At 43.6% G+C, this 16,462-nt stretch overlaps 1 protein-coding gene across 1 annotated transcript in view; it reads left to right on the top strand.

The window, feature by feature from the left end:
* The first annotated feature begins 328 nt into the window (after window positions 1-328).
* Window positions 329-16,462, top strand: part of LOC128266551 (acetylcholine receptor subunit alpha-like 1) — a 61,849-nt gene continuing 45,715 nt past the window's right edge. Inside the window, exons 1-2 of the mRNA XM_053003142.1 lie at window positions 329-995; window positions 5,006-5,794. The gene's annotated coding sequence lies outside the window, so the exon portion shown is untranslated. The remainder of the gene's footprint in view (window positions 996-5,005; window positions 5,795-16,462) is intronic.

Raw genomic sequence — 16,462 nt, 5'->3', positions numbered from 1 at the left:
ATTGCCTACTTATATGGGCACGCCGCAAAAACCATTGCCTACTTACAGGCTCGCCCTAGGAATTACCAAACATGGAGGCTGCCTGAAAATCAAAGACCATTGCTTACTTACTGGCTGGTTAAGTCCTTTACTTACCACTCGAAGAGAGCCACAGGACTTGTTCCGCAGAGATGGACAGCGATGGGCGGCTGCACGCTCTTCGCTTTTGTCGCTTTGTGGCCCAGCATGCGCAGAGCGGCGCAGAGCGACGGTGAGTGCCACACGGCCACATCCCGAGCAGCATCCACTCTAAAGGACCAGCGGCGGCGGCCCCAGCTGCGAAAAAGTCTGCCGTGCAGCGGCGGCCATCAGTAGTTGCCTCAGAGCCCGCGGGTTGAAGAAATCGTACGCATCGAGCGAGTGACAAGCGCCGCGTCTCACCAAACAAAGAAAAGCAAAAGCAGAGCCCACACTAAAAAAACAAGAAAAACAAATTAAAAAACAACCGAAAAACACATTTAATTTGCTACACTGACACATAAACAGAGCAAGTCAAACGAATATTTTGTAGTTCGCAAAAAAAAGAAACCAAAACGAAACAAAATGCTGCCACGAATCGCAGGCAAATGAGCCCGCTAGCCAACGGCTCCCATCTGCGGCTGCTGCAGAGCAGCGCGCCCGAGCCCGGTCCCGCATCCGCATTCGCCTCCGCATCCGCTTCCGCTTCCGCCTCCGTATTCGCATCCTCAACCGCATTCGCGTGCCCCTGTGTGTGTGCCAGTGTTCAGTCAAAGCGGACCGCCAGCAATTGCAGTGTAAGGCGTCCGCCAATCGCATTCCAGTAAACTAATCTGAAATTGAGTTTCGCTTCCGATTCCGCCGCGCGTCGCTCAATCCGTTGGCCAAATCGGTCGGTTGGTCCTGTTCCGGTCCCCACAAGTCGGTCGGTCGGTGGCCCGCTTAGACATTTAGTGCTGCTTACAATTTAATACCATCAGCAGCAGCGGCCCTGTAATGTAAGTTACAACGCCCACTCCCCAATAAATTCGCACCCTTTTCAACCTGCGGTCCCTATATGTGCTATACGATATCCAGTTAACTGTTGCTCCAACTGCGGCTACGTTCAACGCCCCAGCCAGGCTGACAGGCAAAAAGACAGACAGACAGACAGAAAGACAGACAGGCAGACCGACATACAAACAGACAGACAGGCAAACATGCGGACGGACGGACAGGAGCATCGGAAATGTGTGTCAGTGTGCGAGCTCACTGTACTTGAGTATTGAGGCGAAGGCAAGCGCCATGTTTATGCCAGGCCCATGTCGTGAAATGGTCGATATTTAAATTTAAATTTGTTTATTGAGTCATATGGTAGATGATTTCACTATGAAAAAAATTAAAACTCGTTAACTATTTGGAAATTTTTTCAATTTGTAAATAAACATTGTTCATGTAAAGTGATATATATAACAAAACAATTTTTGAAGCGATTAAGTTAATCATAAAGAGTAATAGTAAGCAAAATACCAAAAAATTGTGTCTTTTTGCATTATAAAATACGTTTTTTATTATAATATCAAATACATCAATGAAAATTCGAAAAGTTCATTTTTGGAAATAAAGACAGTGCTTATATTTTGCTTTTCAAAGTAATTTTTTCATGATCTAGACTGCAATCGCAAAGTATTGTGCTTCCCCCCTATCTAGTAATTATTTTCATGCGACTTCGCTGGGCTCACATGTCTAGGCAGCCTTTGTGTTGATTTTCTCGTTTTATTATTACCTCAAACGTTTTTCTCGTTTGTTCTAATGAATACGCCCCGACCTGTTATCCCAGTTTCTTCAGCCGCTCCTCCCATCCCACTCACTCCATACTCACCTCCTACCTGCAAGGTAGCACATTACCCATACGCCAGGTACACCAGCCAGTCAGTCAGACAGTCTCCTTTGGTTGGCTTTCCCTGCCTTTTGGTTTTCGTTTTCGTTTTTCGCTTTTGGTTTCGTTTTTGTTTTTGTTTTCGTTGTTATTGTTTTTAACGCAAATTCCCACTTGCTTAGTTGCCTGTTCTAGCTTGTTTTTGTATGCACGCTGTTGCCATTGTCTTTTTCCTGACACACAAATGTAGCTATATATAAAGATGCCATATATTTGTATATGTATATGTGGCCATCCCCTTTGTGCGTCGTCAGCGCCATCGTCTTGTTGTTGCGCAAATATTTGCCTTTTTTGAAGTTGATTTTTGGTCTCCGTCTGAGCGCCTTTTGTTGCCAGCTCAAGTTCCCGTCCCCCAAACGCCCCACACCCCGCCAATATGCTGATGAATCGTTGCTAAATTGAATATCGAGTGTTTATTTATATTGGCCGGCAAGTGTCACGCCCCGCGTCCAGCGGCCAGAGCTCAGCAAATAATTTGAAATTGATGTATTATCTCGGAGGGAGCGTGGCACAATTGTCGCAGTCACTGACCCGCTCTTCCTTTTGTGCTGCTGCACACTTAAGTAGTTTGTGCAGCACAAACAAAATTAAGCAAGTTGCAAGTTGCTGGGACAAAAGTTGCCGTCACAATTGTTATTTCAGCGCTGCGCAGACCGAGGAAATTCGAGCAAACACTTTGTAAAATAAACGAAGCCCTTGGCACAAAATGTGAGGAATTAAACATTTGTTAGCTACATACACTTATTAAAGCCGCCGCTGTCCGATCAATATACAAATAAATCAACGCCAAGGGGCCACTAGAGAATTGTGCAAAAATAAAAATAAAACAATATAAAACCCAAAAACTTTGTGCAATGCAGACTATCGTTATTTATAACTAAGAAATCTGTCAGAGAGTGCAATTCCATTGCGGTTGCAGTCGCCATGAAATTGCTTTGTCGCTCAGCAACGGAATTTATAGCATTCTTTCCGGAGACAGAACTCAATTTTCAGTTTCCCCCGCCTAGCTAAATATTTAAGCCAGCTCATTAGTCGGTATCCCCGGGGAGCAGAGCTTGGCCGGAACGTGCTGCTGCATTCAATCTGGGCTTTAAGCGCCAACTCAAACTCGGCTCTCGAACTCGAGTACATTATGCGCCGCACTATCTTTCTGGGAGAAATCTGGGGAATCGGTACGGGCATTGTGGCTGGCGATGCACTTAGCCGACCCGCAGTGCCTAAAAAGAGGGGACTCCTTTTCCATTTTTTCTGCCAACAGCCCGCATTGCCGACTGCCCGCTTACTGCTCCCAGTCCGCCGCTCCTTTATGCTCCACTCACACACAAAGAGCCGCAGATTGAGGCACCCAGATGCCCAGATACATGTACTCCGATGTCGCTGTAGTGGTGCTTGGTGATGGACATTTGCTGGCAGCTCTTCTGCCGTCCCTTTATGCGCCACAAATGAAAATGCAGACAGACAACGGGCGCCAGCCGACGACAGCGGCAGCAGCAACAGCAACAGCAGCAGCAGCAACAGCAGCAACAGCAACAACAGTAATAACAGCAACAACAGCAACATCAGCAACATCGGCAGCAACGACAGCAACGTCTGACGATGACGTCGCATTTCTGGAGACAATGAAACAAACTGAACCCGGCACAGATCCCAGCCGAGTTCGTTGACAACTGTGTCTGTGCCCTGTCCTCTTTCCATCTCGGTTTCTATTTATTTAACATGCATTTGAATTATGAGCCAACTGAAAGGAATTCAAAACCAAACACAAAAAATAGCAAAGCATCTTTGGCTTTAATTCATAATTATTTTTATGTCAGCGAACTCATTAAGAGTTGCAAGCTTTTCATTCCATTTTCAACTCACCCACTCCCCCACTCCCGTCCACCCACCCAAGTGGGGTTTCCACATTTTTTTTTTCATTTACCTCTTGCACTTTATCCTGGCTTTGTCATTTGCATTTCACATTTGGACTCCTTTTAGCATTTAAATATTCCCACAGCACAGTTCGTTCGTTAAAATGGCCCAACATTTTCTGCTCTGTTGTGCATTGTGTCACTTTTAATTGCAGTCCTCAATTACTGAATGGGAAGAAATAACAAATTGGACGCCGCATAAACTTTGTTCATTTACTTTAACTGCCAATGCAACGGAAACTCTCCTTTAAATTTGCTTAAATTGGAATTGCCAAACTTTACTCAAACGAGTTTCTTTCGGAAATTAACCAGCTGAGCATTATTGCAGTTTAACAACTGCAAAAAATATTTAATTTTCCACTGGCAATTTGTCAACTGGGTGTGGCCCCTCGAAAACCCAGACCGGCCGAGATCCAGATACACACTCTGCCGGGCACAAACACATACACCAGTCGGTACATATAGTACATATATAAATTATCATTGCCAGCCAAAACTCAAATACGATAAATTGCCAGGCAACGGCAGCCGAAGCACCAGCAGCAGAGGAAAAAATCTATAATTTACACAAAATTCCTTTCCGCATGCGAACGCTTTTCCAATACAAATTGTTCCCGTCCCGCTTTTACATCGTTTATAACATATTCATATTGATGCCGCCAGATATGGCAATAATCGCATTGGGCTCATAGAATTGGCGACCTAAGCCAACTCTAGAAAGGAAGTGTGCCAAATGAGCAGCGAAGGGGTCTGGTCCTCGACAACTTGGCAACTGTTTTTGGTTAATTCCATTTATGTATTGCACTTTGGCTGCCAGCTTCCGTTTCCAGGCTAATTGATAGTATAATTTCCATTAATTTTTGGCCATGATTGCGTAGTATTGCAGCCATGCCAACATTATTTTGTTACGATAATTTGTTATCTGGATTTTTTATTAAGTGTTTATTCTTAGAAAGGTGCTTAAAATTATGAGACCATGTTTGTTCTTTTCCCTTTTATATATCCAATGGCTATATAATACATATTTTCAAAACGTTTTAAAATTATAACATGTTCTCTCAACAGTTATTACATTTTTTTTTCCGCTGTTTTCGTTCAAGAAAAAGTCAAAATTCGTTTTCTTAACAATCGACTATTTTAATTAATATTTGTTTCCCAAATTTTTTGCCCACTTTTGCAGCCACACCAACATTCATCCCCGCTAACTGGAATTGCTTCGAACCATCACCATCAACACGAAGAACAACTACAACAAAGTGCTGCCAGCAACAAAAACGTAATCAGGAATTTAAGCAAAACCAAAAAGAAACACACGAAACGGGAGGGAAACCAAAAACATGTTTATGGAATTGTCATCGTTAGCGAGCAACTGACGCAACAGCTCAAGGCATGTGGCAACAGCAACATCTGCAGCATCAGCAGCATCAGCAGCAGCAACACTGAGTGGCAGCAGCGACTTTCGGCCAGCAGCATCAACTAGGGAAGCGGGAGCAGCTAACCTCCGTGGGTAGGTGGTGTGCTGCTATAAAGCAGCACCATTGCTGCCATTAAAATAGACGCCGCGGCGCAACAGCAACGCTGCCGTCGTCACAATCAACGCCAGCGACAACACCATCCGCACCACCGCCATCGCAGACGACGACGGCGCAGCAGCAACAGCAACAGCAGCGGCAACAGCAGCACCGACAACTGCAACACCAGCAACAGCAGCAGCAGCAACAACAACTGCAGCAGCGGCCTGTTGGGCGCAGTGGGTGTGGCCATCAGCTGCCCATTGCTCGCCACACAGCAACTAATCGACGAACCGGGCAGCAGCAACAACACTGGCGACGACGACGGCGGCGCGGCAGCAGCAGCAGCAACAACAACGCAGCAGCAACACTGCAACCAGCAACATCAGCAAAGTGGTCGACGGCGACGCTACGACGGCCTGTCATCTGTAGGCAATGCAACGCGCTGTGCAGCAACGGTGAGTGCACAGGAAACAATTTTTTTTTATATTTTTGAATTGAGTTCGAGAACTCTATTTCAATTTAAAGCATATTCCATATAAATTTCTAAAGCAAGCAATCCAAAAAGTCTGAGTTCTCAAGTAAAAGTGATATTAAAATTTGTACAACATGGAGGGACCACAACATAATTTAATAAAGTTATGAGGGTTGAAATACTCATTTAAAATATGAGAGAAACTAGTGAATAATGGAAGAACCCCAAGGCTGCTTGATACTGCTTGAACTGTGTTTTGTTTATTTGTTTTCAAAATTAAAAAAAAAAAACCGTGAATAAAGCACATTGTGTTCAAATTTCGTTTAAATTATTAAAATATTTCAAATTTGAAGGCCATGGAGAAAGATCACTAAAAAGTAAGAGGGTTTTAAGTTTGTTTAATGATTATACATTTCTAAAGACTAACTTTAAAAGAACCAAAAATCTATTTAATTTTTTATTTTACTATGTAATATGAGAGTCAGAAAAAGTCTTACAACTTTATTTGTGTGCCTCAAAAATGCCGCCATAATTGTCAATAATTTGTTGGGGAAGTTGGCCCCGCTAGGAACTGGGAAGATAGCCTCCGACGCGAAACTCAATTATCGCATCTTTACAAGTTACTTCCGAGAATTTCCCACGACCATTACGTGATCTCGTGTCAATCTCGCCAGCCAGCCAGCCAGCCAGCCAGCCGGAGGCCAACGGAAAATGTGAAAATCTGTGCCTTGGCACTGGGACTCGGTCCTTCGCCTGCCCATTAGCTGTCAGGTTAATGCACCCAAAATGTTAATAAAACACAAACACACACAAACACAAACACAAACAGAGCGGCGCACATATGAATTTATGATAAGCACACGCAGGGGGCACTGAAGTGAAGAGGGAGAGGGGATTGGAGGAGCGGGGATGGGAAACAGGCACTTTAAAGTTGCGACAGCGTGACGTGGGCAAACTTTCAGTGAGAGTCGTGCTAATGAATTCCCCAGCACACGTCGTCTCTATCTGCATCTGTGCCCGTGCTCCGAATCAGATTCTGAATTTGTATCTGTATCTGTATCTGGGCCTGTGCCCGTGCCCGCGCCTGTGCCAGCGACAGTCGTATAATTTCTAATGCGATGCTTTTATGATCGCCCCACACAAACACTGTGGGAAAAACACCCACGGGTGCTGCCACGCACGTGTCCCAGCCTACCGCTAGGAAATACTATATCCCGGTGTGTGTGTGTGTGTGCTTGTGTGGAAATTAAAATGCATAAAAGGATAACAGCAGTGTTGCTGCTGCTGAAGACAAACCACAGGCCCACATCGAAGCCGTTGGCTGACAGCAACATTGTCATTGTTGGCAAATTTTGCCAGAGACTGCATCGACAAAAAAAAATGCTAGAAAAATAGGGAGGACAAAACGAAAACGAAAGCGAAAGCCCCTGACAAATTGTACTGCAGGGAAAATTGTGATTTTCGCGCTCATCAACGACCGAGCAGTGGCAACAATGGCCCAAAGTGCACGTGTTGCTGCGGTGCTGCGAAACGCAGGCCACGTCTGGTTTAATTTTAGCACCGGGTCCAAGTCCCTGAGCTAAGCCGAACAGCGAAAAACAGCGAAATGCGAACGATGCCTACACCTTGACACTACAAAACGGGGCGTATACGTAATATACATTGCATACTATTAGGCGCTCATAAAAAATGTAACGTTGTCGCATAAAAATAGATGCCGTACCCTCGGTGCCGTTGCTGCGGCTTAACGAAGAATAAACCATGCATAATGCCCCCAATGTTGTCGTCGCCATCATCAGCATTTGAGTTATAAATTTTTATATGATTTGAGCTTGACTTGCACCATAATTTCGTTGGTGTGTGCGTGTGTGTCTGCTTCGGTATCATAATAAAATGTTGAACATTTTATGGGCACCCTTCAAGCTTTTTGTAGTTAGATTCCCGGAAAAACTTCAAGCGTTTCTATGAATCATGCAGGGAAAAACATATGAAATAAGAACCATTTATAACATATCAATTAAATACCAAATTCATATACCGTACAAATCTTTGTCTAAAGGTGCACCTACATCAAATAAATTTTTATGGTGTCAAAAATTGTACTTTCTTCTTAATTCGCATACATATGCTTTACTCTACCACTGGTTTTTTTTTATAAGAATAACATTGTTTTTTTTTGTATAGATAAGATGAGAACAGTGCTTTTAAATGTTGTCAATCCTATGTCAAAAAAGGAGGTATCGTCAAACGATTTGTTTAAATGTGAAAAAAATCAGGCATCGACTACTAATTTTGTGATATTTTTTCGTGTGCAGCTTTGTAGCCATCGTGTCTTCCTCTGTGATTGCGACAGGTTTGGGCCAGGGGCCAAGGAAGCTGCGATTATTATTGGCAATCAAGTGGAGTGCCATCTTGCCTTTGGCTAGTTCGATCTCTGATTGCAGTCGGTGTGTCGGGACGGGAGAGAGTCGAGAAATTGCTCCGATGGGTAGCTTTCTGGCCAGAGGCACAGCACATATACGTCAGTATGTGGCAACCCGCTCCATAACCTAAATGGAAATAAAATCGATCCGGCGGCGGGGAATCACAGGAAGTCGTCCCGTAGTTGATAGAGAGTTGCCAGCGATAAAAAGCTATGATTTTGGGTTAAATATTTTCACGTTCGCTTCACTTGCCTGTCATCAGTAGTCATTCCCGAATTGGTTTGCGAACAGCCAGCCAAAATCCAATCTAGGCTTCAGCCATCCTTCCCATTCTGCCTGTTATGCAATGTACTCGCCATTCTCGTAACTCGTAATTCATAAGCCAGCAGCAGCATGTAATATGCCTTCGATAACATTTTGCTCGTGTGACAAATTTTTGTCGCAACCAAAGGAAAAAAAATAGAAAAAGCGGCAGGGAAACAGGAAAAGTTGGCCAGGAAGGGCTGGCCAAAAGGACAAAGTGTTAAATGTTGACATGTCATGACATTCCAAAGAGCAGCCGCCAAGCAGATGGGCCTTAGCCTTGGACAAGGGCTAACGAACGCAGGAAGCAGCCTGGCCAGAAGACGATGGTCCTGATAGTCCTGGTCAACTGACAGAGAGGCAAAGTCGCTCGAAGGAGCGGCTTACGTGCTGACAGCTGACAGGCAAACCAATGAACTACGATATGGCATGGCCGCCATTTTACCCCGCTCCTTTTTCCTTTTTCCTTCAGAGCCTGTGCATCTGCTTGTGTTTGTGTTTGTGCGGAACATCAACTAATATTGTCAACGCAACATTCGACTTGTTATCCCTTCCGCTCGCCTGGCTTCCTCTTCTTAATTTCGTTTTGAACTCCTCATCGCCCATTTTGTCTGCCCACTCTTTCTCCGTCTCCGTCTCCGTCTCTGTGTCTGTCTCAGTCTCTGTCTCTGTCGCTAGCTGTCTCTGTCAGTTATTTGCAGAAATTTATTGAAATTGTTTGTCAAATTCCGTTTACTTGTTTTTCGCATTTTGCCAAAAATTTTCTTTTTTGCCAGCACCAAATGATGACAAGGACAACCAGACTTCCGTCGATGTCCTCTTGCGCCATTTTCCTTCAACTCCCCACTCCCCACTCCCTATCCTACAAATCTTTTTTTTTCTGTGTGTGCTTGGCAGTTAATCTAAGAACTCGAACTTGCTTGGCGCTGGGCTATAGGGCTGCTTGGTGGCATATCAACTATAAGTTGCTCCTTACTGTGTGACCCCCACCACTCCTTTTCAGCCATTTTTTTTTTTTTTTTGTATAAGTTGGTGCTATAAAATGTTGCGCCATTTCCCATATGCAGGCTGCTCGTCGCGCCCTCTCTGTTTGTTTTTACATGCAATTCTCGCATATAGACGCTTACTTTTTCGGAGACGTCCCTTTTCTCTTCATTTTAAGGACGAAATAAATAGGGCACAAGCATGTACATTGTAAGTATATATAAATATATTCAAAAAGCGATCCAAGATTTTATTGATGTTCCTTGAATTTGAATGACATTGTAAAATTATACGCAAATGTATGCAGGCACCAAAAAAAAAAAGACAAGTACTTCAAGCTCTCCATTGCTCTGCATGAAAGGAAAACTTAAAAAAGATATGATGAAAAAAGGACGGAAGAGGAACCAAATTTTGTGTTCTAAAAAGTTTTATGGGCATATCTATTACAACTTCTGTGTTATGTATGTCATATTGGGCAACTGTCTTACACAAACACTTACGAATGGGTACTCACTCATATACTGAGCGTATGTCTGTGCATAAACCATAATCAAATTGGCTTGCAAGTGAATGTTTGTGGTTGGGTTTTAAGCCCACTGGCTCCATATGTCTTATGTAAACAGAGCCATGAAAATATAAATTGTTCGAGTCATTTTGGCGAGTGCAAAATATATTCACATCATGCTATGACTTCATATAATAAACAATGATTTCATTTAAAAAATGAATTTATATTGAAAATCTAAATGGGATAGCAAAGGAAAATATTAAAAGTTTAAATTATTTTGTGCGGCGACCAATTTTATTTGAAAGAGGTTTGTTTTTAAATGAATAAATAAAAGATTTTGAAGCTTAATATTTTTGGCACTTTATGAAATTGATTTTTTGACCGAGAAAATACTGTTTTTCGACATAAAACAACTACTATACCTCCTATTTGTTCTTAAATTGTATTTGCTGAGCATTTTCATCTTCTAAAAGGGGCTGCCATTTTACAAATTTTCTATTTACCATCTTGCTAGTGCAGGCAAAGTCCCAGAATTAGTGCTTGTGTTGGTGTCATGTTTTTTCAACCCTTTAAGCCCAATTTCAGGAATCTCTTGCGCGCTAAGCAAGTCGTAGAGGGAGGAACGAAAATTGCACGATAACACGGCAGCGAGCACAATCATCTAAATATAGACTATGGCATAATAGGCTCAAGACGCTTTCATTCAACACTTTTTAGGCAGCAGCATGAAATGGCGCCAGCATGAAAGCAATTCACACACACGCATACACACCCGCAAGAAAAAAAATGGAGCTGAATGAATGGGCCAAAGGATCCGAGGAGCACGCCAAAAAGGAGTAATCGGCACACGCACGAAAGACAAAGGCCAAGAGCGCAAAAAAAAAATGGAATAAAAATGAAACGAACCCCTTTCAAATTTCCATCGGATTTTCTTTGTTTTTCCGGACGCTTTCTACTCCCGCTGCCGGACAAAAGGTGGCTGCGAGTTTTCATTTAGACGAATATTCCGGGCAGGTGGGGGAGGCGAAGAATGCGAAAGCCCAGAAATCCCCGAAACAAGTGAAAAAGTATTGTGTGCCAAAAATAAAAATGTCAATTTGCCAAATGTCGGCGAACGGAAGTTTATGCGCCCTGCTCTCGGGTGCAGGTTCAGGTGGCAACAGGACACAGAACGGAAAAAAGAAACCCAACTTCAAAGCCGGAGTCCAGAGCGGTGTCTGCGCTACCACAGCAACCACCACCAACAGTGCAAAGTAATTTCCGAAATATTGTACTCAGATACTCGCCCACACACAATACACACACACACCATACACACACACACACACACACACAGAGACGCAGAAAAGCCAACCCCCAAATCCGAAAAAGAAAACCACTTTAATTTCCTCGGGCTCCGGGTCGAAGTCCTCCGCATATACAAAATATATCTTTCGCACCAGTCACAGTCATTCGCATTCATGCGGGTTCTCCAAATGATTTCGCTCCGGATACTTTTACTAAGAACCCATTGGACTCCTGTCCTCATGATTCTCCCGCTTAAGCCTTTAGTGTAAAGTGTATTTAATTTAAATGACTTAAGGGGTAGCAAATTGCTTCCGAAAGGGTTTTCAGGCGGGATGTAACGTAATGAGTTGGGCTCGTTTTCGGGGGTGGCTGGTGTATCTCAAAAGGGAAAACTTTTCCGCTGAAGACCAACAAGTTCGGTGGTAAGAGCCTGGAGGCTGTCAAATTGTACGGCAGCCTGTAAATGAAAAACCTTATAAGGACCTTGCGAAAAGTTTCTCAAAAACGGTTAAAGCCGTTCGCAGGACTTGCATTTGACGCATCGACTGGGCCGGAATGTCGGTTGGCCCAGAGGTAAATTTCATAAATAAAATGGCCAAAGAATGGCCAAAGAATGGCCAACCCTTAAAACTGAGCCATTTTTCCCTTTGGGGCTCGGACTCAATGGCCAATTTCGCTTTTGGGCTGGTCGAATTCGGTTCGTTGACTGGAAGCGGTGCAATTCGCGCGTGCAACGTAATAAACTGTCTTGACTGTTTGGGGAAAGCGAGGTGGAAAAGCTGGCTGGCTGCTGGGTAGGGTAAGGTGGAAAACCGCAGTCAGCATCACAGCTCCGTGCCCACGGGCGATTCGAAATCTCTGGATCTCGGCCTGCCTGGCTGCGTTTAAAAACTTACTTCCTTCCGGTTTGTTAGGCGGCAGAAATTGCCGGTTGAGGGGAGAAAAAGGGGAAAGGGGGAGGAAAAGCTGGAAAACGGAAAATGCCAAATGCAGTGATACAAATGCGATTTTCTGGCAATGGCAAGGCGGAAGAGGTGTGTACCATACAAACACACACACTAGCACACTCCCAACTACACATACAAAGTGGCAGGCAGAGATTTAAGGCTTTGCCTGCTGACACTTTTTCAAGTTGATGGCGCCTGGTACACACACGCACACGTTACACTCTATTTGGCAGCGTACCCAACTCAAAATGCCGTGGCGGAAATTATTGAACGCACTCACACACATGCGCGGATGCCAATACACAGGGAAATGTGGAAAAGCGGGAAAAGCTGAAAAGAACAGTAAGGGAAAGAGCGACGGAAGGGATTCGCACACATTAAAAATGCAAAAAGTCAACGACTGCGCAGGAAAAAGCCACTGAAGCTCAGCTGAGCATTATAATGCGAAAAATATATTCATGCGATTACAATAAGAATCGAATAATGCCGCGTCCTCTTCCTCGCGAGTGTGTGGAGAGCTAACGCCTCTGCTTCGGTTTCGGATTCATATTCAGCTTCAGATCCAGACTCAATGGGTGTAAACCGCACAGGAAAGTGAGTCAGATATCAGACACTACCTCTACCTGGGGGCATAAAAATCAATGCAAGTTGAAACTCAATTGTAGAGATATGATGCTTTCCTTGATTTATGGTTATTTTCCACTTAATTGAACCGCAGATCATCGCTGTTTCGCCTCGGAACTTAAAGGTCCGCGCGATAGGCGCACTGAGATACCATAAATAACACAACGGACATAATAGCAAACGACTCTTGGCCCTTTGCCGTGCTTGCATTACGCATACGCCACGTTGAGCGGCGCAAGTGGCATCGATTTGCTGCCACATTTCGATTGCTTTTTTTTCTTTTCAGCTATTCTTTTTTTTCGCAGAGCCATAACGAAATATTTATGCGCCGTCATTGGGGCATCATTTGAGTCGTTTGTGCAGGAATATCTGCTACACTGAGGCAAAAATTAAATACTAAATTGCGGTGTAAGGTTTTTGTTTGCGAAGTTGTTAAAAACATTTAGAAACAGTTTTATATAAGATAGTTATTTATTTTATTATGAAAAGAAAATGTTTGTACTGGATAGTTTTAGTTGGAGACTATCATTTTTTCTCTGTGCAGTATATCTCGCTTGCCAGCGAGTGCTACAAAAATCTCTGCCCATCTGTTTTGGGCTTAGGCCAGGCCTTAATTTGAATTTAATTGAAGCGCCCGCTCGAACGGGCGGATGTGAGCGGGCGGAATGGCATTGTAACTGGCACATCCAATTAATGGTGGCCGAAACTAGCGCCGAATGTGTGTCGAGTGCTCGCACAGAGACTGTTAAATAAAATATGGAGAGAGTGGCTGCAGAGTTGGGAACTCTTGTGCTTGGCCCTTTTTTTCCCTCGCTCAAACTTGTTTGCCTGCCGCTTGTTCGGCATTCGTTTACTTTTTCCTCGCTATTGCCCAGCTTTTTGCTTTCTCCTTCGTTCTGCACATAAAATGGTTGGAAAAAATGCGTGTGTGCCACTTAAGTTTACATTTTCATTTGCTTGCCCCAATGACTTTTGCCGTTTACAATCATTTTTTCCACTCCCTGCTTGCCTGCTCCCCGATAGCGACTCCCCTATGGAAATTGCACATTAAATTAATTTTCAGCTTGTTTGAAGTTTTGACCCGGCCAAGAGTAGGGAAAACAGTAAAACCCGCAAATGGAACATAAAATTGTGTAGTTTATGCCAGCTGCAATTGTATGTGCTGCGGCGAACATGGCCATTCGGCAGAAGCCAAGTTTCTCGCTGCTCATGGCTATTAGCTTGGCTTTTTTAGTGCGTTCGCCTCCAAAAATGAAAAGCCAGCGCCGGCAAATAGTAAAATGTCAGCGTAAAACTGTAATTTATGTGCATGTGTGAGCTCGGGTCCTTGCCCCCTCAATACGGCAACAGTATAGTAGTAGCTCGCCTCTCTGTTGCCCTTTTTATGCGCATTCTATTCCGACGTTGCCTTTTGATGCCGTTTCGGGTTCGCTTCGCAACCAGGCGTACATCAATCAATTCATTGACTGTGCTTTGAGCATAAAACCCGAAAGTATCCTCGACACGAGAAATTCTCACAGCCGGGTAATAAAACTTTTTGCCAGCCTAGTCCCAACATGATGTACACAGTGCTGCAGCACCTTCCGATCGATATGGGTATAGTTTTATGTGGCTGACTGTGGCTGTAATTCATGTGCTGCCATCAAAGTAATCCCCCTGGCATAATATCAGTCAAGGGCAGTGTGAGAAACGACAGCCAAAGCCAATAAAACTAACTGAAAGGGGAATTTTGCCAAAAGGAAGAAAGTTTTTGCACAGAAACTTTTTCACACAGGCACGATAATTATTGGGGAACATACTCGTATATATTTATTCCTGCGACTTGATGGAATTTATTTATACTTTTGAGTTCAGCGAAGCATTGCTGCTGGGTTGTATAATTTTTTTAGGCCATGGCCTCCGATTGTCGATGAAAAAACTATTAATCACAGAGAGTTTCTATGGAGCAGACAACGAAAACACAGGCGCGTCCGTAACTCAAGAAAAAGGCTTATTCTGAGGCCGAGTTAGCAATTCAGGCCAGGCCAGGCCAGGACAGAACATATTCACGCCACACTTGTTAGGCTAAAAGAGCAGGGGAATGCTGGCCGAGGGGCTGGGGCCAAGTTTTTGTTGTGTAAACAACAGAAACGAACGTTCGCATAAATTTTTCCTTTTTGGGACCCCATAAAAATGTATATAATTGAGCCGCGGCAGGCGCCTAACTGAAAAGCGGGGCGCACAAGAAAAAAACAAAAAAAGGATGCTGGAACACGCGAAATGGATGAGCCTGCCTCAAAAGAAAACTCAGTTCATCTTGAGCCAAAGGAAAATCTGGGGTGAATGGGATGAGGATGGGAAATGAGTGAAAGGAAAGTTTAAGGCAAATCAAAAACTCGGCGATAAGCACGAGTTCAGCCAACAGTCACGCTGATTGGTATTTTCTATCCTTCCTCGTGCTTGGCTTCATCATCGCTGCGCCTTTTTTTCGGGGTAGACCATAAAAATATTTCACATTTTCACTGGGCACGAAACCGTCAGAAATTTGTGCTATGCTCGGCAAATATGCTAGAAAGTATAATATTTGTAGCATACTTTATGGGGCAACATATTATCCCCGTCCTGGGAAAATGTATGTGTGTGTGTGCGTCTGAGTGTTTGCGTGCTTGTGTATGTCGGGGGGCAAACAAAAACTGAGCCATCGCAGTGCCCACCTGAAGAAGAAAGCCCAAAGCGGTACGGTGGCTGAAGAGCGCGGTAAACACGTAATTAAGCTCGAAAATGTCTCAGGGATTACGCATTTCGCCTGTCGCAGGCGCTGTCATCGGGAAACCGACATCCGAAACCGCCAGGACCTCAGACCCTGTGACAGCCATTGGCAACAGCTGTCGCTCGCCTATTATGTTTATTATAAATAGCTGCTCACCGCCATTATTATATTGCAACTGCTTTTGACTCCTCTAACGCAGCAGAGAGAAAAAATGTTCGCTTCTGTTATCTGAAATTTAAGAAAACACTGTTTGATACTATCAACAATTTCTTATTTGTAAAAGTACCCGCACTTAATTCAAATACAGACAAATTTAGAGTTAATCATTACAATTTATGAAAAAGGTTGTTGTTTTTCGTAAAGCTTATAATATTGAGTATTCAAAACAACTAAAATGGCTACATGTTTAATCCTTTGTGGTACACCTTAAAATTACAAAATTAATTCTTGTTGAACTTAAAATGTGTACCTGCAGTGACTAGAGCTTTTATTTAAGTTATATTGTAACCTTTGCACTTTAGAGCATTTATAATAAATACAAACACATGGATAGCATGAAAAGATGTCCATAGATCTGCTGACTTATTAGCATTAATTGAAAATTGTTAGAGTGGTACTTTAGCTAATACGAGTCAAATACTTAACCTCTATTTTGATAGTTCTGTTTGTGTGCGCAGAACTACAAGTAAACTTGTAGGACTCCTTGATGCAGCAAGGTGAAAGGAAGTCGAGGAATGGGTTTCGAGGAAGGTAATGGCCCAGGAAACCTCCGAACCCCCAAACGTGTATGTTGTATATGTAGTTGCCACAGCCAGGCAGTAAATAA

This window comes from Drosophila gunungcola, chromosome 3R (genome assembly GCF_025200985.1).
Source record: "Drosophila gunungcola strain Sukarami chromosome 3R, Dgunungcola_SK_2, whole genome shotgun sequence".
Taxonomy (NCBI): Eukaryota; Metazoa; Arthropoda; class Insecta; order Diptera; family Drosophilidae; genus Drosophila; species Drosophila gunungcola.
Note: the sequence above shows the minus strand (reverse complement) of the source record. Positions and strands in the feature narration are given on the sequence as shown.